Source organism: Aquarana catesbeiana, linkage group LG07 (genome assembly GCF_042186555.1).
Source record: "Aquarana catesbeiana isolate 2022-GZ linkage group LG07, ASM4218655v1, whole genome shotgun sequence".
In the NCBI taxonomy this organism is placed as follows: domain Eukaryota; kingdom Metazoa; phylum Chordata; class Amphibia; order Anura; family Ranidae; genus Aquarana; species Aquarana catesbeiana.
Genome location: NC_133330.1, coordinates 175,258,089 through 175,281,598, shown reverse-complemented (window position 1 = coordinate 175,281,598; position 23,510 = coordinate 175,258,089).

Here is a 23,510-nt window from a genome sequence, read left to right as displayed (position 1 = left end):
TTTCAAAAAAAATTATTCGGTTACATCAGCATCAGGTGCTTGGTAGCTGGTGGTGATCCAAGACTGATTCATTTTTATGAAGGTCAGTCGATCGACCGAGTCAGTGGACAGACGCACCCTGTGATCGGTTACCACGCCTCCAGCAGCACTGAATGTGCGTTCCGAAAGAACGCTGGATGCAGGACAGGCCAGTAGCTCAATTGCATACTGTGCAAGCTCTGGCCAGTGATCCATCCTCAAGACCCAGTAACCCAGAGGATTTTCGGTGGGAAAGGTGTCCAAGTCTGATCTTGCCCCTAGGTATTCCTGCACCATGTAAAACAGACGCTGGCGATGGTTGCTGGAACCGATCATACCTTGGGGCTGCGGACCAAAAAATTGTCTGAACGCATCGGTCAGACGGCCACCTTCTCCACCGCTCCTTCTTTGACTGACCGAAGCCTCAGCAACACGTTGTCCAGAGACAGGAGTTTGTAACCTCCCAGTCTCTGGGAACGCGTTGCACAGACCTTTCTGCAAGGCCTCCCGAAGATGTTTCATCCTCTGCTCCTTCTGCAATGGCAAGATAAGGTCCGCAACCTTACCCTTGTAACGTGGATCAAGGAGGGTTGCCAGCCAGTATTGGTCCTTCTCCTTGATACCTCGAATACGAGGATCCTTATGCAGGCTTTGCAGGATCAGGGAGGCCATGCAGCGTAGGTTTGCTGAGGCATTCGGTCCGGAGTCCTCTGGGTCACTAAGGACGACATGGTCCGCAGCCACCTCCTCCCAGCCACGTACAAGTCCATGTGTTTCTTGGGACTGATCCCTTAAAGACTGCTGCTGATGCTGAGTGCCAGGCTCCACCTCCATACTGACACAATCTTCCTCCTCCTCCTCCTCCACCTCGTCCTCTTCCTGTGTGATCGGCGGGCACGCAGGAACACTGTCTGGATAAAGGGGGCCTTGAGAGCTAAGGAAGTCCTCCTCTTCCTGCCTCTGTTCTGCCTCAAGTGCCCTGTCCATCATTCCACGCAGCGTGTGCTCCAACAGGTGGACAAGGGGGACAGTGTCACTGATGCATGCACTGTCACTGCTCACCATCCTCGTGGCCTCCTCAAATGGTGACAGGACAGTGCATGCATCCCTGATCATGGCCCACTGGCGTGGGGAAAAAAAAACCAAGCTCCCCTGACCCTGTCCTGGTGCCATAGTCGCACAGGTACTCATTGATGGCCCTCTGCTGCGTGTGCAGCCGCTGCAGCATGGCCAACGTTGAGTTCCACCTGGTGGGCATGTCACAGATTAGGCAGTTCTTGGGCAGGTTAAACTCCTTTTGGAGGTCCGTCAGCCGAGCACTGGCATTATATGACCGGCGGAAATGCACACAGACTTTCCTGGCCTGCCTCAGGACATCCTGTAAGCCCGGGTACCTGCCCAAGAACCGCTGCACCACCAAGTTAAGGACGTGAGCCAAACAGGGCACATGGGTCATTTGTCCCTGTCGGAGGGCAGAGAGGAGGTTGGTGCCATTGTCGCAAACCACCATTCCTGCCTTAAGTTGGCGTGGCATCAACCACCTCTGAACCTGCCCCTGCAGAGCTGACAGAACCTCTGCCCCAGTGTGGCTCCTGTCCCCCAAGCACACCAGCTCAAGCACCGCATGGCATCTTTTGGCCTGCGTACTTGCGTAGCCCCTTGAACGACTACGGAGCACCGCTGGTTCTGAGGAAGAGGCCATGGAGGAAGAAGAAGAGGAGGGGGTGGAGGAGAGAGGTGTGTCACAATCATTAGCATTTTGGAGGCGTGGTGGCGGAACAACCTCCAACACTACTGCACCTTGTCCTGCATCCTTCCCAGCTGCCAGCAGAGTCACCCAATGCGCCGTGAAACTTAGGTAACGTCCCTGTCCATGCCTGCTGGACCATGAGTCAGCGGTAATATGCACCTTACCGCTGACCGCCCTGTCCAGCGAGGCATGGACATTGCCTTCCACATGCTGGTAGAGAGCCGGAATCGCCTTCCGTGAGAAAAAGTGGCATTTGGGTACCTGCCACTGAGGAACCGCACATTCCACAAACTCACGGAAGGGGGCAGAGTCTACCAACTGAAAAGGCAGCAGTTGAAATGCTAGCAATTTTGCCAAGCTAGCATTCAACCGCTGGGCATGTGGATGGCTGGGAGCAAACTTCTTTCGGCGGTGCAGCAGCTGGGGCAGGGAAATTTGCCTGGTACAATCTGACGTCGGTGTACCAAAATCAGATTGCCCACAAGTACTTGGCTGTGACACACCTAATTCTACACCTTCATTCCTCTCAGTGCAGGTCTCAGAGAGGACTGAAGGTCTAGTGGTGTTGGAAATCTCAGCTGATGAGGAGCAAGGAGAGGTCCTCTTTGTTCTTTGGTGTGGGTCTTTTAGATACGCTTGCCAACGAACTGCATGGCAGGTCAACATATGTCTGGTCAAGCATGTGGTACCCAAGCGGGAGATGTTTTGGCCACGCGAGATACGCTTGAGACATATGTTGCAAATAGCAGTGGTGCGATCTGATGCACTCGTCTCAAAAAAGGCCCACACCAAAGAACTTTTTGAATAACGCGCAGAGACTGCAGCGCCCTGCACATGTGGAGCTTTGGGGTGTGATGCAGTCAATGTGCTGCCCTTAGGCTGGCCCCTGGAGGGCATCCTGCCTCGTTGGTGATGTGCCGCCTCCTCCTCCTCCTCCTCCTCTCTCCTATCAGGCACCCACGTTGAGTCAGTGACCTCATCATCCCCTCCCTCCTCATCACTGGAGCAAACCTGGCAGTATGCTGCAGCAGGGGGAGCATGACTGCCAGATTGCTGTCCTTCTTGGGCACCCCCTCTGTCCGTGCTCATGTTACTGCCTTCATCGAGCTCAGTATCATCATCAGAGCCTTCCAAACGCTGGGCATCCTCCTGGAGCATGTACCCAACACTGTGGTCAAACAGTTCGAGGGACTCCTCAGGAGGTCATGGTGGGGCTAGGGAAGGAGTCACTGATGACATTGAGCCGAGGGAAGAGGCCGCTGCTTTGCCAGACAAAGTACCCTGGGCATGGGTGAGAGAGGATGAGGAGGATGAGGACGGCTTGGTCATCCACTCGACCAAGTCTTCCGCATGTTGCGGCTCAACATGGCCAGCTGCCGAAAAAAAGGCCAAGCGTGTCCCTAGGCCACGTGCTGATGAGGATGCACCGTCTCCACGACCAGCACTAGACACAGAGCCTGCTTGCCCTCTCTTATTGGCTTGTGACTGTCTGCCTCTCCTTCTTGGCCTTCCAAACATACTAATGGCCTGTAGCTGCACTAAGCTGGAATATATATATATATATATATATATATATATATATATATATATATATATATACATATATATATATGTACTGATACTGCAGCTAGCAAAATCAACTGCCTGCCTGTAGTATGAGAACACCACCAACCTTCTACAGGTAGCTTTAGCTGAACACTGTGAGGTGGACGCACCCCACTAACTTGTAGGTTTAGCTGAACACTGTGAGCAGGACGCACTGCACTAACTGTAAATAGTCTAGCTGCCTGACTGTGGTACTAATAGGATCAAAAGTACACCAGCAATTTTCTTCAGGTAGCTGTATTTACTGTAACAAGACAAGCCTGCCTGTCAGTAAGAAGATAACAGAAACGGATCTAGCTGAACACTGTGAGCAGGACGCACCCCACTAGCTTGTAGGTTTAGCTGAACACTGTGAGGTGGACGCACCCCACTAACTTGTAGGTTTAGCTGAACACTGTGAGCAGGACGCACCCCACTAACTTGTAGGTTTAGCAGAACACTGTGAGCAGGACGCACTGCACTAACTGTAAATAGTCTAGCTGCCTGACTGTGGTACTAATAGGATCAAAAGAACACAAGCAATTTTCTTCAGGTAGCTGTATTTACTGTAACAAGACAAGCCTGCCTGTCAGTAAGAAGATAACAGAAACGGATCTAGCTGAACACTGTGAGCAGGACGCACCCCACTAACTTGTAGGTTTAGCAGAACACTGTGAGCAGGACGCTCTGCACTAAATGTAAATAGTCTAGCTGCCTGACTGTGGTACTAATAGGATCAAAAGAACACCAGTAATTTTCTTCAGGTAGCTTTATATACTGTAACAAGACAAGCCTGCCTGTCAGTAAGAAGAGAACAGGAACGGATCTAGCTGAACACTGTGAGCAGGACGCACTGCACTAAATGTAAATAGTCTAGCTGCCTGACTGTGGTACTAATAGGATCAAAAGAACACCAGTAATTTTCTTCAAAATACTGTAACAAGACAAGCCTGCCTGTCAGTAAGAAGATAACAGGAACGGATCTAGCTGAACACTGTGAGCAGGACGCACTGCACTAAATGTAAATAGTCTAGCTGCCTGACTGTGGTACTAATAGGATCAAAAGAACACCAGTAATTTTCTTCAAAATACTGTAACAAGACAAGCCTGCCTGTCAGTAAGAAGATAACAGGAACGGATCTAGCTGAACACTGTGAGCAGGACGCACTGCACTAAATGTAAATAGTCTAGAGGATAACAGGAACGGATCTAGCTAAACTGAATACAGTGTATATATATATATATATATATATATATGCAACACCTGGGATGCATATATATAGACAATACACTTTAAGTGCAGCTAACTGACTGACTGTCCTGCCTAATCTAGCTAACTCAAATGAAATGACACTGTCTCTCTCTCTCTCTATTTCTCAGCACACCGGAACACACTGCACAGGGCCGCCGTGCAGGCGGCCTTATATAGTGTGGGGCGTGTACTAAATCCCCTGAGCCATAATTGGCCAAAGCCTCCTTGGCTTTGGCCAATTACGGCTCTCTGTTAAGGCGGCGCTGTGATTGGCCAAGCATGCGGGTCATAGTGCATGCTTGGCCAATCATCAGCAAGCAATGCACTGTGATGCCGCAGTGAATTATGGGCCGTGACGCGCCACACGAATTTGGCGCGAACGGCCCATATCGTTCGCAATTCGACGAACGATCGAACAGCCGATGTTCGAGTCGAACATGGGTTCGACTCGAACACGAAGCTCATCCCTACTCTCTATACACTTTTATTTATAGGAGATACTTTGTCTTCATTGGAGGCAGTAATCCTTTAATACACATGGATCCTTTTCAGGCTTCAAGATAAATTGGGACAAGTCAGTTCTTTTACCAGTGGATTCCTTGGTGACCAATTTGCCAATTTCTGCTTCTCAGATTGCTGTAGTCTCCACATTTAAATATCTAGGGATACATGTCACATCACAAGTGGATGCATTTGTGGAGAGGAATATGACCCCATTACTCAAGCGGCTTGGGCAAGTGGGGAAAATCTGGAGTAAATTGCCTTTAGTAATAATAGGAAGAGCCAATCTGAGATTATTTGGATGCCACAATTATTATATTTGTTACATAACTACCCCATATGGCTACCACGGAAATTTTTTAAACAAATAGATACCCTGTTTAGAGATCGTATATGTAGAAATAAACATCCTCGGATCAGTTTGGAAACTTTACAGTTACCTAAGGATGAAGGCGGATTGACTGTCCCTAATGGCAGGTTTTTATTATCTGACATCCCAACTTCAGAAATTAAATGGATGGAATACTATAGATTGTGAGGATCCCATAAAACAAATTATACTTTCTCAATTGCAGATAGATCCACTAGTGCAGTCAATAGTTTCTCACCATTTTTATAACAAACATAGATATCCTACATTTTTTTTTGGTACATAGGATTTGGACCACTGTTCAACAAGAAACTCACTATGAGGGTTATACAAAATATATGCGCATGTGGAATAATCCACAACTGCCTGAAGTGGCGAAACTTAAAAGCTTTGATTTGTGGAAAAAGGCAGGTTTTATATTTTTTCAGCCAACTTTATGATAATGACATTTTGCAATCATTTGATAAATTGGCAGTGAAATATAATTTGTCTAATAAATTATTTTTTCAATACTTACAGTTACGACATGCCCTGCAGACCCAAGCAAAGACCTTTTTAAAATAATCCTTTTGCCAATTTTAGCTTGGGCAATAACTAAAAGATGTACTAAACAGAGATTAATGGGAAAGATATATTCTTCTATTCAAATGATAACTAGAATCAATTCACAACAGGGTAGTTTTGGACGGTGGCGTAGAGATCTAGAGACACTTAGTGAGGAGGAATGGGGACAAGCCTTGAAAAATGAATTTAAGGTATCCTTATCCTCTACACCATGTCTGGCTCAGCTATTTATTATCCATAGAGCTCACTATACTCCTTTAAAACTGTATTCTGGCAATTACACCCAACTGTCCAAGTTGCACAAATGGTACAGGTACACTTATACATATGTTGTGGCGATGCCCCAAATTGCACCACTACTGGGAGTCAATATTTGATATTCTGAATTCCTTATGCTCTACACAAGTACAGCCTGATCCAAAAATAGCAATGCTAGGGGTTATAGAGATAGTTTCCCAGTGGAAGTGCGAACTATGTATATGGCACGTAAACTTATTTTGCAAAAATGAGTATCAAACTGTCCTCCAATGACAGATCAATGGATCAAAACAATTAATCTTAATTTAAGAATAGAGGAACTGACCTATAAACATAGGAGATGCCCTAAGAAATTTGAAAAGAGCTGGCATTGGTGGCTAGTGTCCAGTCCAATATAGTTGAGCATTCAGATGAGTATCTTAATGATATGGGAAATTAATTAAGAAAGATATTACTGGAGTGAAATGAATATTTATAAAATAGACACCATCTTGGAATAATGTGAAGGCGGGAATTGAAATAGGGTCTGATGAATGCAGCAAGAGATGGGATGTGTTGTGGTTTTTTTTTGCATTGCACAGAGGATGGGTGGGGTAATGTGATGAGACTGTCATAAGTGTTTTTCTTTTGTTGTATAATGTGAAAAAAAATCATGTAAAAATCAAAAAGTCGCGCTAAAAGCTAAAGGTGACAACAGGCAAATGCCTAGAAAACCTCATAGGAATATGAGGGTGAATAATAATCACTGAGTGAATAAGTATTATAGGAGTGCTGAGCAATGTACATACACACTGTAAAAATAAATAGAGCTAAAAATACTATTAAATAAATGGGACACAGATATTATTAACTATGTCCGTGTGGAAAAATCAATATTGCATGACCCAATCAATGACAGGTGAGTATCTCAAATATCTAAGAATAAGAATAATATTGTGACAAATCTGTGACTATGAAAACTAAACCATAATTGATATAGGAAAATAGTAAAGAAATAAAAGAAAATAAACCCAAAAAAAGTCCGTAGCTCAACAAAAACAGTATTGATTAAAGTCCATCCGTGTTAAATTGACATGCATGAAAAATGGCTTGTCTCCAAGTGCTCTGTGAAATATTGTAACAAAATCTTGCTGTGGTGAAAAATAGAGTGCGTAGACAGACCTCCACCTCTTGGAAAAATTGCTGCCTCTTAACAGGTAGAAATGGTCTCTTAATTACAGGAGACCCAAGGGGCGGATGGCTGCAACCCCAGCCAGGGATCTTTAAAGCAGGCACTCAGCGTCCAAATCCAGGGACTCTCTCCAACCAGCCTCAGCAAATATGGAAATGTCACCATGCAAAAAACAAAGTGCTCCACATAGCATAAAATCCAGCGTTTTATTGAATAAAAGATAAAGGTTGCACTTACAGAAACATTGTAGTTTAAAACGTGTGAGAAAAAGCCGGCCGGCTCCAAGAAAACCCGTGTCTTCCGGGTGTGTGAATCGCGGTGTCGTCGGGACGTAGCTCCTCCTCCCACATTATTCTTATAGATATTTGAGATACTCACCTGTCATTGATTGGGTCATGCAATATTGATTTTTCCACACGGACATAGTTAATAATATCTGTGTCCCATTTATTTAATAGTATTTTTAGCTCTATTTATTTTTACAGTGTGTATGTACATTGCTCAGCACTCCTATAATACTTATTCACTCAGTGATTATTATTCACCCTCATATTCCTATGAGGTTTTCTAGGCATTTGCCTGTTGTCACCTTTAGCTTTTAGCGCGACTTTTTGATTTTTATATGATTTATGGTTTATTACTTTTTAGTCGCAGCTTATACTAATAAGTGGAAGCACAATATTTGTTTTTTACCTTTCTAAAAAAAATCATGGCATGCAATGCCAAGCTGTGGTTTCCAAAGTGAGCAAAATTCTCTTGTATTAAAAGAGGTATGGACTGCAGAGAGAGAGACATCATTTTGCCTCAGTACAAATCACATCTGGAATTTGGGCAGCAGTTCACAAAAAGAATATTGGGGAACTGAAGGAGGTGCAGAGAAGAGCATCCAAACTGATAAGAGGCATGGAAGAGCTCAGCTATGAGGAAAGATTAGCTGAACTGAATGCATTCTTAAGGGGGAGATTAAGGGGGATATGATCAACAAATATAAATACATAAGTGGTTCTGGCCAGCTCAGTAGATTGTTTTAAAAAAGGTCTTGATTCTTTCCCAAATGCACATAATATAACTGGATACTAATATTTATAGGTAAAGTTGATCAAGGAAATATCCGATTGGAATTACAAAGGAATCCCCCCCCCCCCCGCTGGTGCAAATTGGATCATGCTTTATTGGGGTTTTTTTCCGCCTTCCTCTGGATCGACTGTGGGTATAGGATTTTGTATGAAGGTTTTCTGTGTGTGTGTGTGTTTTTCTATGTTGGTTGAAATGGATGGGCTAGTGACTTTTCAGCCAGAATAAGGGCACTTTCACATTGGTTCGCTTCAAGACTGCCAGTAAAATGCATATACGTTTTTGCTGTGATTTTGCAGTGCTTGTGGTGTCATTTTTAAAGGTCATGTGACTCAAAAACTGCTTAGAAAACACCTAGCAGGGGCATTTTTGGGGCGTTTTTCATTCGGTTCCCATTCATTTCAATGGGGAGAAGCGTTTTTAGTGTGTTTTTTTAGCTCCCCAAACATGCTTCAAAGATGCTGCGAGCAGGATTTTTTTCACTGCAACAGAAGTGCACTGCCCCAGTGTGAACACATTCATTGATATTAAAAGGGAAGCATTTTTCTTGAGCTTTCAGGTGCTTTTTTAATGCAAAAGCGCTTGAAAAACTCCTCAGTGTGAAAGGACCCTAACTATGTAACTATGCTTCACACACATTCCAGCTTTAGCCTTCATGTGAGTGGATATTTTGGATATTTTTTTATTTTTGTTAAATAAAATTGTTTATTTTATTAACACCCCCTGTGTCTGCACCTTCTGTTTTTTATACTTTTATTTTACTAATTATGCACTTCAAACATACAGAAATGCGGAGAACAAGATTTGCTTGAAATTTTCAAATGCTACTGTCATGGAAGGTCCCACACTCCGCTTGAGTGTGTCCGTCAGTATACCACTTCCTCCCAGTCTGGACTCAGATATCCGATATTCCAACCGCTCATAAGCATAAAACAAGGCGACACTTGTTTCACTGCTAACATGGACTAACTCTTTATTTGAGATCTCACACAAATATATACACCAGGATGACTAAAACCTAACCTAATTAACATGAGCTAATTATCTAACATGACCTTTTGCCAAGACTTATGGTCACCGAGCTTCACACAGTACATTATACATTATCATAAGTACAACCACAGGACATTTTCACAATAGCAGGAGCTAATTACAATTAACACTACAAACAGTGTCCCCCCCCCTCCTCAGCCTAGTCATCAACAACTATAGTAGAAGTAGACTGTTCATCTCCTAGCCAGTCCTGGAGGCTAATGTGATCACATTATATGAGCTGAAACAAGGGCATTCCCCACTTTCCAAGAGATTCTGAGTTCCACGGGCCCTCCCGTCACATCTCTCCCCTTTTGGCAGGAGACTAACACAGGAGACCCCAGACGAGTTGACTCCGAAGTTAGTCAGTAGTTCCAGTCCTCTAATGCCTGTACCTACACAGTACCCCAAATAAATTGTTCCAAACAAAGCATTACTCACCCAGCCAACCTCTGCCTCTCTCAGAGAACATATCTGCTGCTGGGGAGAGGCCTGGACTGGCCCTTCTCCCTGGAGTCCTTTCTGCCGCTGGAGAGAAGACAGGATGACTGGGCTCACTCTGTCATGCTGTTGGGGATCTGGGCCGACTGCCCAGCATCCCTGGGGTATACAGGTGGAGACTGAAGTCCCATCCACCTTCACAGGAAATCCATCCTCTGCTATTTGAGGGCAGAGTCCAGCAGTACTCGGCCCTGTTGCCAGCCCTTCTGCTGGAAACCCCACACCATCTGCTCCGGCTAACTATTGGGGAGGGGGGCCGACTACCCCGCCTCCCTGGAACTCTGTAGTTGTTGCCGGTGCTGGGCAGAGGTTGGTAGCACTCTGCCTGGTTGCCAGTGCTTCAACTGGGGAAGTTCCTTGTAACTCCACAGATACTACTGTTGGTGCTGGACAGAGCACAGTGATGTTTGGCCCTAATACCAGCTATTCTGCTGGAGGCTCATCAGGTTGTTCTTCCTCAGCAGAAAAGTCTATTAAATCCCCTGTCTCTATAACTGGTGTCTGGGGATAGAGGTTCACCATCTCCTGTCCATGGAACCCAGAAGATGTTATCAGTGCTGGGCAGAGGTTAGCAGAGCTCTGCCCTGTGGTCAGCACTTCAGGTTTGGGGATGGCAATCTTCAGATTTTCCACTGCCGATTCTCTGGCATGCTGCTGAACGTGTTCTAGCAGTTTCCTGTATGCCCTTTCCAGATGCTGTTCCTTCCTTAGCAAATGGTCCAGATCAGGTTTGAGCTCTGAGACCCCTGCAAGACCGAGCATAGCCTCTCTATATTCTCGCAGGTCCTCAAGGTCAGGTTCCCCTTCATCGCCAAACACAAAATGATCTGTAAGGCTCTCCCACAGCAATCCAGGGCCTCCAAAGTCATATCCCTCTGGAGAGCATTCTGTTGTCTCCCCTACATATCCCTGCTCTGCGTGCCATTGCAGAGCCCAATAATGATTGTCCAGCTCTATCTCCTGCTGGACCAGCCTGTCCATCTCAGTCACCCATTGCTCCTGGGGCCACTTTCCCAGGAATGCCATGCGCAATGCCCGGTGGTCACTGGCCCGTTGCTCTTGGGTTGGAGAGCACTTGCCCTGTTTTATACCAGCGAGCTGGAGGGCTCCAATCCAGAGCTCCACCCGAATTTGTTGCCTAAGCTCCAGGTATTCATCCTCAGACACAGTCCTGGTGAATGTTGAAAGGATGATCCGCAGCAGCCCGGGGAACTCTGATGCCAGGTCCATATCTCCACTGGGGTGACCGAAGTCTGCTATCCTGATCTTGGATCCAGGTGGAGGTTTAGATTTCCCAGACTGCAGGAAGCTTCCCGCTGCTTGCCACCAATGTCACAGAACATCCCACACTCCGCTTGAGTGTTTCCATCAGTATACCACTTCCTCCCAGTCTGGACTCAGATATCCGATATTCCAACCACTCATAAGCATAAAACAAGGTGACACTTGTTTCACTGCTAACATGGACTAACCCTTTATTTGAGATCTCACACAAATATATACACCAAGATGTCTAAAACCTAACCTAATTAACATGAGCTAATTATCTAACATGACCTTTTGCCCAGACTTGTGGTCACCGAGCTTCACACAGTACATTATGCATTATCATAAGGACAACCACAGGACATTTTCACAATAGCAGGAGCTAATTACAATTAACACTACAAACAGTGTTCTCTCCCCCCTCCTCAGCCTATTCATCAACAACTATAGTAGGAGTAGACTGTTCGTCTCCTATCCAGTCCTGGAGGCTAATGTGATCAGCTCACTCAATTAACAGGTTGAGTTCAGAATCAAACAAACCAATAATAGTCTCTACATACATCCTGGGAAATATTGTGGACAAATATTACTGTCCCGTTTTAAGTAGTCCAAGATATATTTTCTCACTCACCCTGTGCCAGGATAGCACAGGGTGACTTAGACATAAGAGGTGCATGGATGGGGAGCTGAAACAAGGGCATCCCCTACTTTCCAAGGGATTCTGAGTTCCACGGGCCCTCCCGTCACAGCTACCATCCCAGTAGGACAATACTAAATATACTATAAGGAAAAGGGTCTCTAAGGTAGCCAATCAGCTTCTAACTTCAAGTTGCTCAATTAAGCTTTAACAATAAAACGTTGAGGCTGATTGGTTTCAATGCAGAGCTACACCTGATTTTGCAATCTCCAATTTTAGTTTTCACCAAAACCACAGTATTTCATCAAATCACCTTTGGAGAATTATATAAAAATGATATATAGGTTGTGGCCATCGTCAGCTATAACGTAAACCAGTAAACAATACATAGTGCTTATAAACCCAAGTAGACAAATTTCATGGTCAAAATCTGCTACTTCAGGACTAGGCTGAAGTGAAATGCTGTTGTGGTTACTAAGAGGTCCACACTTTTAGACAAGTACACACAGTAAAATTAACATAGAGTTAAAAAAGCATTTTCACACCATTTTTTGTTGTTTTTTGTCATTTTGTTTGACAACACTGATTAATCACTTACAAATGGCGTATTCATAGTGCAAATGTAACAGTAACCCCCAACCAGGACCTTGCACATACATCAGAGAGAAAACAGATTTACTCCTCAATGGTCAGTAATAGCGGGTCCTCCACAAAGAGTGGCATGCCTGGTGGGGGGTTAAAAGGGTTAGAAAGGAGTACACACATACAGTAAGCTTGTGACAAACATCCTTGAAAATATTCCAGCAAATAGGGAAACCAAAAAAGTTCTCACCACTAAGCTGTAAACATTGAATATCTGAGTCAGATGAATAACCAAGGGCCAATAATACCCACCTCAATCCTGAGTGCAGCACTAAGACATCCATCACACTCCTCCCCCCAGCAGGATCCACCCACTAATGGCAGAAACAAAATTTTGCACAAAAAAAAGGGTATATGCATGCAGTGGCGCATCACATGCCAACCACAACTCACCCACACCATAAAGGAATGCATTCTAGAGTATAGGGAAAGTGAAAAGTACAAAGTCTACAGGCACACACATACCTAAACAGAGAGCACTCCCCACCACCACCTAGAGGAGAAAATCCAAACAGACAGAACCCCATAGAGTCAAACAATAATGGGACGACTTAAAGCAAAGAAGACAAAAAAAAGGCCAGACACCAGATGACGGCCAAGAATGGGAACTTAGAAAAAATTAGAGTCTAGAAAAATGAAAGAAAATCATAAATAACCAGGGGTTATTAAAATCACCACATTTCCAATTCTGGCCCCATGTGTAAAGGGAGTATCCAACAGTGGCTCTGGCTGGGCTCTCATTAAAAAAACAGAAATAATCTTTGGGGAAGGCTCCCTGCACCACCACCTTATTGGCACTTGTCCAGGGCTCCGCTGTATGGAGCGGTCCTACTCTCCCCACCGCTGAGGAAGCTAAGATGGCCAACAGCATGGACACAGGACGAGAGATGCGGTGGTAAGCATGGTAAGATTGCACAGGCAGTGGCAGCGCTGCTCTTCCCCACTATCACTGCAGCAGTGGATGGGGCAGCCTCAAGCGGGATAGAGCAGCTCAGGAGGGAATTAGATGACCATGCCAAAAGACTCACTGAGGCAGAGCTGCACTTGTCAGATGTGGAGGATGAGCTGCATCAATCACAGTTGGCTTCAAAGCAAGTCTCCCAAACACAGCAGTACTTGCTTGAAAAGATAGATGACCTGGGAAATTGTTCCAGTGGGAACACCTTGAGGATAAATAGGTCTTCCTGAATCATACCATGCAAGCTCTTTGCCAGATCACTGTGCTACCTACGTCCCTAAGGCACTGGGCATTTCAGCGAGCTGTGTGATATAGTGGGAACACCGCCTAGGTGCCCCTTAAAATGACAGACGAGAAAAGGAAAAAATGGTCTGGTGTCACCCGAAAATCACCTCCATCCCAATATATACAACAAAACACAAAAATTAATGAGGCGAATGTGATTAGCCAGTCATATTACATGTAAATACAGTATCAAAGTTTATTAAAAATTGTCATACATCCATGAACAACAAAAATTGTCAAGCCAGTCAGCTGATACATACAGTTTAAAACAGTATCTTTACACGTATAGCAGTATAGCTGTACATAGCAATATACACAGGCATAGAAAGTTACCCTACACATTTCACAAGACCATGCTCACTTCATCAGGGGTAGATGCATGTGTATTACATCTGTAAAAAAAGTATTAAAAGCCAAATAGGTATCTGCACAATGATGGTATTGTGACAAATGGTCAAGGGGGTCTGAGGCACAAGGCCCCATACTTACCAACAGCTAGGTCAGACTACCAGATGCTGAATACCCAGAGGTGGCAGCAGTAAGCGTCCAGCTCGGGAGCTGAGAAGGAAAGAAAAACCCAGACCCAACAGAGTGCAACTGGGGGCAGGCATGGCTAGGATGTGAGTGTGTGTCCCCAAGGATCTCCCAATATCCATAGAGAATATCAAGTGAAACATAAACGCATGTATAAAACAAATAAAACTGCCATAGCAGCATAAATGTAAAGCAGTATATACAGTGCCTTGCAAAAGTATTCACCCCCATGGCATTTTTCGTGTTTTGTTGCCTCACAACTTGGAATTAACATGGATTGTTTGAGGATTTGCATCATTTAATTTACAGAACATGCCCACAACTTTAAAGATTTTATTTTTATTGTGAAGCAAACAACAAATAGGACAAAATAACAGAAAATGTCAATGTGCATAATTATTCAACCCCTAAGTCAATACTTTGTAGAGCCACTGCTCCAGCTCCTTCAAGTTGGATGGTTTGCGCTTGTGAACAGCAATCTTTAAGTCTGACCACAGATTTTCTATTGGATTTAGGTCTAGGCTTTGACTAGGCCATTCCAGCACATTTACATGTTTCCCCTTAAACCACTCAAGTGTTGCTTTAGCAGTGTGTTTGGGGTCATTGTCCTGCTGGAAGGTAAACCTCCAATCTAGCCCCAAATCACACTCAGAGTGGTACAGGTTTTACTCAAGAATATCCCTGTATTTAGCACCATCTTTCCCTCAACTCTGACCAGTTTCCCAGTCCCGACTGCTGAAAAACATCACCACAGCATGATCCTGTTACCACCATGTTTCACTGTGGGGATGATGTTCCTTGGGTGATGTGATGTGTTGGGTTTGCGCCAGGCATAGTGTTTTCTTTGATGGCCAAAAAGTAAAATTTTAGTCTCATCAGACCAGAGCACCTTCCTCCATACATTTTGGGAGTCTCCCACATGCCTTTTCCCAAACTCAAAACGTGCCCTTTTGTTTTTTGCTGAAAGTAATGGCTTTCTTCTAGCCACTCTGCCATAAAGCCCAACTCTATGGAGCGTATGGCCTATTGTTGTCCTATATACAGATACTCAAGTCTCCTTGCCTGGTCAGTGAGTTTTGGCGTGCGGCCAACTCTTGGCAGGTTTGCTGTTGTGCCATGTTCTTTCCATTTGGTTATGATAGATTTGATGGTGCTCCTAGGGATCATCAAAGATTTGGATATTTATTTATAACCTAACCCTGACTTGTATTTCTCAACAACATTGTCCCTTATATGTTTGGAGAGTTCCTTGGTCTTCATGGCAGTTTTTGGTTAGTGGTGCCTCTTGCTTAGGTGTTGCAGCCCCTAGGGCCTTTCAAAAAGTTGTGTATATGTAATGACAGATCATGTGACACTTAGATTGCACACAGGTGGACATCATTTCATTAATTATGTGACTTCTGAAGGTAATTGGTTGCACCAGAGCTTTTTATGGGCTTCATAACAAAGGGGGTGAATACATATGCACATGCCAATTATCAGTTTTTTATTTCTGAAAAATTGTTTTATGTATATATTTTTCTAATTTTACTTCACCAACGTAGACTATTGTGTTCTGATCCATCACATATAATTCAGATTAAAAAAAACATTGAACTAAAGGCTGTAATGTAACAAAGTAGGTAAAAAGCCAAGGGGGTGAATACTTTTGCAAGGTACTGTAATACAATGTAAATATGTTTATACATGAACCAAACTGGTACCAGTGGAAGTATGGACTTAGATTCGTGGGACAATTAAACAGAATTGAAGAAAATATCTATAATGATGAGTGAAGTGTGTGACCCACAAAAGAAGTTCCAACGTCTATAGGGAAGGTCAGCAGACATGAGATAATAAATATATATATATATATATATATATATATCAATTAATGCTATACAGCAGAGTAAGCATAGAGTATATAATATAATAAAAGGATGTATGCATATGAACCAATCTGACTCAATGCTGTAATGGACTAGGAAACTCGGTGACAGTGAGGAGAGTGAAAAAGATGTGTAATAATCTGAATAAATGTACCCTATGGGTAAAATTAAAATGTGAAAGGACATAAAGTCCAGCATGCTAGCAGTGTGTGCTCCAAAGTGAGGAAAGAAAAATGCCTGATTGCCATCAATCAATGAAGGAATGTGAACTCACCTGTAGCTAGTGAAGCTACCACATGTGAAATGGGATGGAATTAGCAGAGAAATCCCAGCCATGACTGACTACCAATTTATACCCGAGGAGGGCCCAGCAAAGCTCCACCCCCAACGCCATGTGTGACAAGGCACATGAACGCGTGGTACGCTGTCAGATAGGGGTGCGCAGGCGTGATCTCCCCTAGTCATTCGTGCTTCCAACACCAAGCTGACGGCACGGTCGCGAACGTCACCCCTTGGGTGTTGTTTGCATGATGCCAATGTGTAGTTGGCCCCACCCATTCACCCAAGGTTGGGCTACAAAGGTTTCTTCCACTCAGGTTCAATGAGAAAAGGAAAAATGGTCTGGTGTCACCCGAAAATCAACTCCATCCCAATATATACATTAAAACACAAAAAGTCGCCTTGGGACTTTGAATGAGGTGAATGCAATTAGCCAGTCACATGACACGTAAATACAGTATCAAAGTTTATTAAAAATTGTCATACATACATGAACACAAATTGAAAAGCCAGTCAGCTGATACATACAGTGTAAAACAGTATCATTACATGTATAGATGTATATAGCAATTTACACAGGCATAGAAAATTACCCTACGCTTTTCGCAAGACCATGCTCACTTCATCAGGGATAGATGTATGTGTATTACATCTGTAAAAAAAGTATCTGCACAATGATGGTATTGTGACAAATGGTCAAGGGGGTCTGAGGCACAAGGTCCCATACTTATAAACGGCTAGGTCAGACTATCAGATGCTGAATACCCAGAGGTGGCAGCAATAAGCATCCAGCTCAGAAGCTGGGGAGGCAAGAAAAACCCAGACCCAACAGAGCGCAACGGGGGGGGGGCAGGCATGGCTAAGATGTGAGTGTGTATCCACAAGGATCTCCCAATACCCATAGGTTCTACTCCCTGCTGATGGCATTTGTCATCCTCTGTCTTGGGAGCTGCGATGTGCACAAGGGAGGTTTTCATACCTCCTGCTATCCCCCCTGCCTGGATGGGCAGGGCCAACTACACATCAGTGCCATGCAAACCACACCCACAGGGTGACGTTTGCAACCGTGGCATCAGCCCAGTGCTGCATGCTATGTCAGCATGAGTGACTAGGGTGATCGCACTTGCGCCCCCTGATCTGATGGTGAGTGTACCACACATTCTCATGAATTGTCACTCACACATGGCGTTGGGGCGGAGCTGTGCTGGGTCCTCCTGGGGTATAAATTGGTTTTCAGTCATGGCTGGGATTTCTCTGCTACTTCCATCCCGTTTCACATGTGGTAGCTTGACTAGCTACAGGTGAGTTCACATTCCTTCATTGATTGTTGGCAATCAGGCATTTTTCTTTCCCCACTTTGGAGCACACACTACTAGCATGCTTTGCTTTACATCCTTTCACATTTTAATTTTACTCATAGGGTCCATTCAGATTATTACACCTTTTTCACCCTCCTCACTGTCCCCGGGTTTCCTAGTCCATTACAGCATTGAGCCAGATTGGTTCATAAGCATGCATCCTTTTATTATATTATATACTCTATGCTTATTCTGCTGTATAGCATTCATTGATATATATACTTTTTCATTTAAATGGACATGAAGAAGGGAGGGATTTTTACGGTGCAAATAGATTAAGTGTACGGAAAAACTGTATATCTTTCCTCTTTTTTTAAAAAAAGAACAATTTTATTGTTTACATTTAAAAAGACACATATATTGTACCAAATAAATTCATTATGACAATACAGTTAAAAATGGTCAAAAAATCGGGAGTAACAAGAAAGAATATACACTACAGATTCATGGATGATAATTATTGCATACTAGCCCGACATGTTTCGCATTTGTCGCTTTTTCAAGGGATATGCAACTATATAGTGAGTCATCCAACACTTTTAGTGATTCCCCAGAAATGACCCTATGGAGTCTCGTCAGAACCGGCATGTGCAGACGCAGCCAAGCAAGACAGCAAGGGGGCTTATATGCAACCACAGGGAGCAGTAAGGAGAAGGCAGAGGATTAATTGAAGCTGCAACCAAGAAATGCAGTTGATCAACGAGAGTGATAAAATGATGATTACCAGGAGTGTTTGAGTATTGAGTATATTGAAGCTTGCCTGGATCTTGACTTACATCCTCCGGCGCTGGCATATAAGTGAAGTCAATGATGTGTACTGTTTGAGTTTCTGTTATACCCCTGTTGGGTGTGTTACCCTTTTTGGTTTAATACCTTTTGAAAACTACACACTCTTCCTTCTCATCACCATATTAGACTCTATATTTTGCTACACTATGTCCAGGACTTTTAGGGTAGACTACTGGTATATCTCAGATACAGGTTCATCCCTCTACAGTTGGTAATTTTATGAAGATAGTTACATGGAACGTTAAAGGGCTACGCTTGCCGAATAAACATATGTTAGTGCTCTGTCATCTGCATCGCTTAAAACCAGATAAAGCTTTATTACAGGAGACTCATCTGCCCTCTGAGGATTTTGCTCTGATATGCAAATTATGGGTGGGCTGTGTGCATGGTTCCGTTTTAGTCAAATGGAAGGCTGGTGTCCTCATGCTTCTCCACAAGAACTTGACTTGCGATGTGGTATCTGAAACTAGTGACGATGAAGGTCACATTATTTCATTACATCTTTGTTTTCCAAATAGGGACTTAGTCGTTACCAAAGTATATGCTCCAAACTCCCCAACTAAAAACAGTTCTTCCAGAAGGTGTCGTCCCCTCTAGCACCCTACCCAAATAAACCTCTTTTAAAAGGCGGTGACTTCAATACTGTCATGCACACAATTGAGAATAGGTTCCTTGGGAAAGCTCTTCCTTCCACTCCACCACCGAATCGCCTATGCAATCACGGGATTGCAGATGTGGCGCTAAATTTGCAGGCTTTTGTCCCACCTTGTGACGCTTTCCAAGTAGCTTCCGCCCGGTGCTCGTAGTATCTATTACTACGGCCGGGTGGTTTGATTGACATCAAGGTTAGATGTCACTTCCTGTTTTCTCTATCCCATTGCGCCCGAGAGAGAAAACCAGAAGTATGAGGAGCGGACTCCTCCATCACCGCTGCCAGTGCCCACACAGCAGGAGAGGACACCACACAGCAAGGTAAGTGCCGCTGTGCCAGTCTGGACCTCCTGCAGAGAAGGGGGAGGGGGTTTGATGGGGCACAGGCTGCATTTCATGGGACCATTTCATGGGACACAGGCTGCATTTCATGTGGCACAGGCTGTGTTTCATGGGGCACAGGCTGCGTTTCATGGGACACCGGCTGCGCTTCATGGGGCACAGGCTGTGTTTCATGGGGCACAGGTTGCGTTTGATGGGACACAGGCTGTGTTTGATGGGACACAGGCTGCGTTTGATGGGACACAGGCTGCATTTGATGGGCACAGTGGCTGCATTTAAAGGGCACAGTGGCTGCGTTTGATGGGCACAGTGGCTGCAACTGATGGGCACCAGCCACTACTGGTGTTTAGTTCAACCTGCAGACAAATACACATTTTACTCCACTTGCATTGTACACAGACTAGGCTGGACTATCTTTTCTGCAGTGCATCATCACTGTAATACACTAGACACCCCTAATATCTATCGCAGGGTTCTGCCAGGCTGTGGAAATTCCCTTCCTACCTTGCCCATAACTCAGACCTCCAATGTGTTCTGCAAGATGCATGGACAGAATACGGATCTACCAACTCTGCACATAAAGACAACCTAATCTGTATTGGAAAGGCTGACAAGGATTTACTGAGAGGTTGAATCATTGCTTTCACTTCCTTCTATAAGAAAAATGCTTCCTGACAGTATAGCTTGGCAAGTGAATGTTTATGGGTTGCTCAGGCTCAGCTTGAACATAGAAAGTGTTGGAATGAAGCCAAGCGTCTTTTTGATCTTGGGTCAGAGACTCAACACCTTCATCATTCTTTTATGGATCTGCAAGTGATCAGTACTGATACCTCACTGTATTCATTCATAATTGAAGCATAATAAATTGGGCTTACTATGCTTCCATTAATGTCTCCTGTTCATTCATATTCATCTGCAGTGCAACTGAGGCTACAGAGAAATGGACTAGGGAATGTGTCTTCAGTATCTTTCTCTGTCACCAAAGCCCCCCCCCCCCCGGTGTTGTCATTAAAAATAATTTATTTTAATTTTTTTCACATTTAATTTAATATAAGCAAAAAATGTAAAAAATAAATAAATAACTTTGTAAACAATCTCTAGTCAGAGTAAAAAACCATGCTCAATATGTGGCATAATTTAGCCACTCCTATTGTCACTGTGCGGGCCTGCAACATTAAATGTTGAGTCACAAAGTTGGCTGCCATGCAGCTGCCATCCTTAAACCTTATTGCCCAGGGCCCCATGAGTTGTCAGTTTGCCCCTGTTTCTGAAATATGCTAAGTGGGTGCCTTTTATTGCAGCTGGCTATATTCTAAAACTTTCCAAGTGATAACAGATCCTGGTGCTTCCATGTTTGTGGAGTAGGACCTATAGTTACAAGGAGCACCTTTATACATGCATAAGTCCTGAGATGATTTTATAATGTCTTTACAAGCTAATGGAGAATTTTAATTTAGCTTATTATGACAAGTTAGGCCTGCACCTTTCTATACATAATTAGGTGACTTATTATGAGAGTGGGAATCAGGTTAAGTTTAAACATTGGTAACAGAGAAAAGGCCCCCGCCCCCACCTATAGCTGGCCTTCACAGCAAGGAGCACATGGATGGGAAAATGCATGAAAGACAAAACCAGAGAAAATCCCAAGCTCAACTTACCAACCATTCTGTTAACCACCCAAATTAATCTGTCCAACAGTCTATGTTAAAAACAGGAGTTTAGTTAGCACACATTTGCAAACACATGCATAAGCTGCAAGGCCTCGGCAAGGCACTCTGGGAGTCATTTACTATAGCGTCACCGCGCTAATTCGTGCAAATTGCCGCGAATTAGCGCTAATTCGTGGCAATTTAGCGCAAATTAGCGCTAATAGCGCTAATTCGCGCTAAAACGGTATTCACTATAGCGTTGGTGAGAAAATTCTCCCAAAATCGAATTTACTATAGCTCCCTGAAACTAAATAGTGCCCAAACCCTTACTCTGCTAAAACCTAGAGAATTGCACACAGAAATAATGTTTAGAGAATTAAATAATTGCCTAAATGGTACTGAAATACGCGGTATATTATTTAAAGATAATCTGCTTTTAAACTGTGTGAAAAGGTGATTTCTACGCTGAAATATCTTTAAAAGTCTGAAAAGTGAAAAATTCCCCATTTTGGACAACTACGTGCCAACACAACTGAGCATGCTCAAACCTGAAAATAATTCTCATTTTAACTCAAGTGTCTTTTTTACCCGGAGCTATAGTAAATACCAAAATGAGAGCTAATTAGAGAACACTTTTTGGGAGTTAAAATCTGCTCTATTTTAGTCCAAATGAAGTTTCAGTCATTGATTCTAATGGAACAATTCTAACTTTCACAAAAAAAAACTTTTAATGTTGAGATGAAATGTATCTTTCTGTGAAATAAATTTTCCTTTGCAACATTGTTGCTTCTACTTAAAATATTTTGATTTTAAGAATGCTAGAATGTGGAATGTTTTGATGTTTTGGTCAAATATATTTTTCTCTGTTACTTTCACTTGTTACTCTTCATCTCACAACAATCTTTACCCCAAACTCACACAGGAGTCTTTATAATCCACAAACAATACCATTGCTGATGCAAATTTAAAATGAATCACAATTTTTTGTGCTTTTTATTATTTCCAAATATTCCTAATTTGAGACCAAAAAATGTGATATGTGTACCAACATCAGAAATCAAAATGTAATTCCCAAAAATTTGAGGGTAATATTCTACTCTCACCCACAAAAAAACCACCAAATATCACAGAATAAATCAAGAAGAATAACTCTTGAGTAATTTAATTCCATCACCTGTATGTCCATAGAAATGCAGTATTTATGTGTAGTTATGTGTAATTATGTGTAGGAGGGGCTCACATGTGGCAGCTCCATGGCTTAGAGGGTAGAACTTCTGCTTAATATCTATGAGGGTCCGGGTTCAAATCCCAACCATGTTACTTCATGTAGAAAAGTTGTCCCATCTCCCAGGTCCTATAACTATGTCTAAATGCAGTAGTAATGCATAGGAGGGTTCCACCACCATTGTAAGTCTTTTCCAGATGCACTATTTAGTCAAAAGTATTGGGACGCCTGCCTTTACACACACATGAACTTTAATGGCAGCCCAGTTTTAGTCCGTAGGGTAAAATTTGATTTGTCCCACCCTTTGCAGCTAGAACAGCTTCTGGGAAGGCTGTCCACAAGGTTTAGTGTGTCTATGGGAATGTTTGATCATTCTTCCAGAAGTGCATTTGTGAGGCCAGGCACTGATGTTGGATGAGAAGGCCTGGCTCACAGTCTCTACTCTAATTCAGCCAAAGGGTGTTCTATCGGGTTGAGGCCAGGACTCTGTGCAGGCCAGTCAAGTTTCTCCACCCCAAACTTGCTCATCCATGTCTTTATGGACCTTGCTTTGTACACTGGTGTGCAGTCATGTTGGAACAGGAAGGGACCATCCCCAAACTGTTCCCACAAAGTTGGGATCATGAAATTGTCCAAAATGTCTTGGTATGCTGACACCTTAAGAGTTCCCTTAACTGGAACTAAGAGGCCAAGCCCAACCCCTGAAAAACAACCCCGCACCATAATCCCCCTCCATCAAATCATTTGGACCAGTGTACAAAGCAAGGTCCATAAAGACATGCATGAGTGATTTTGGGGTGGAGGAACTTGACTGGCCTGCACAGAGTCCTGACCTCAACACAACAGAACACCTTGGGGATGAATTAGAGAGGAGACTGCAGGTCAGGCCTTCTCATCCAACATCAGTACCTGTCCTCACAAATGCACTTGGAAGAATGGTCAAACATTCCCA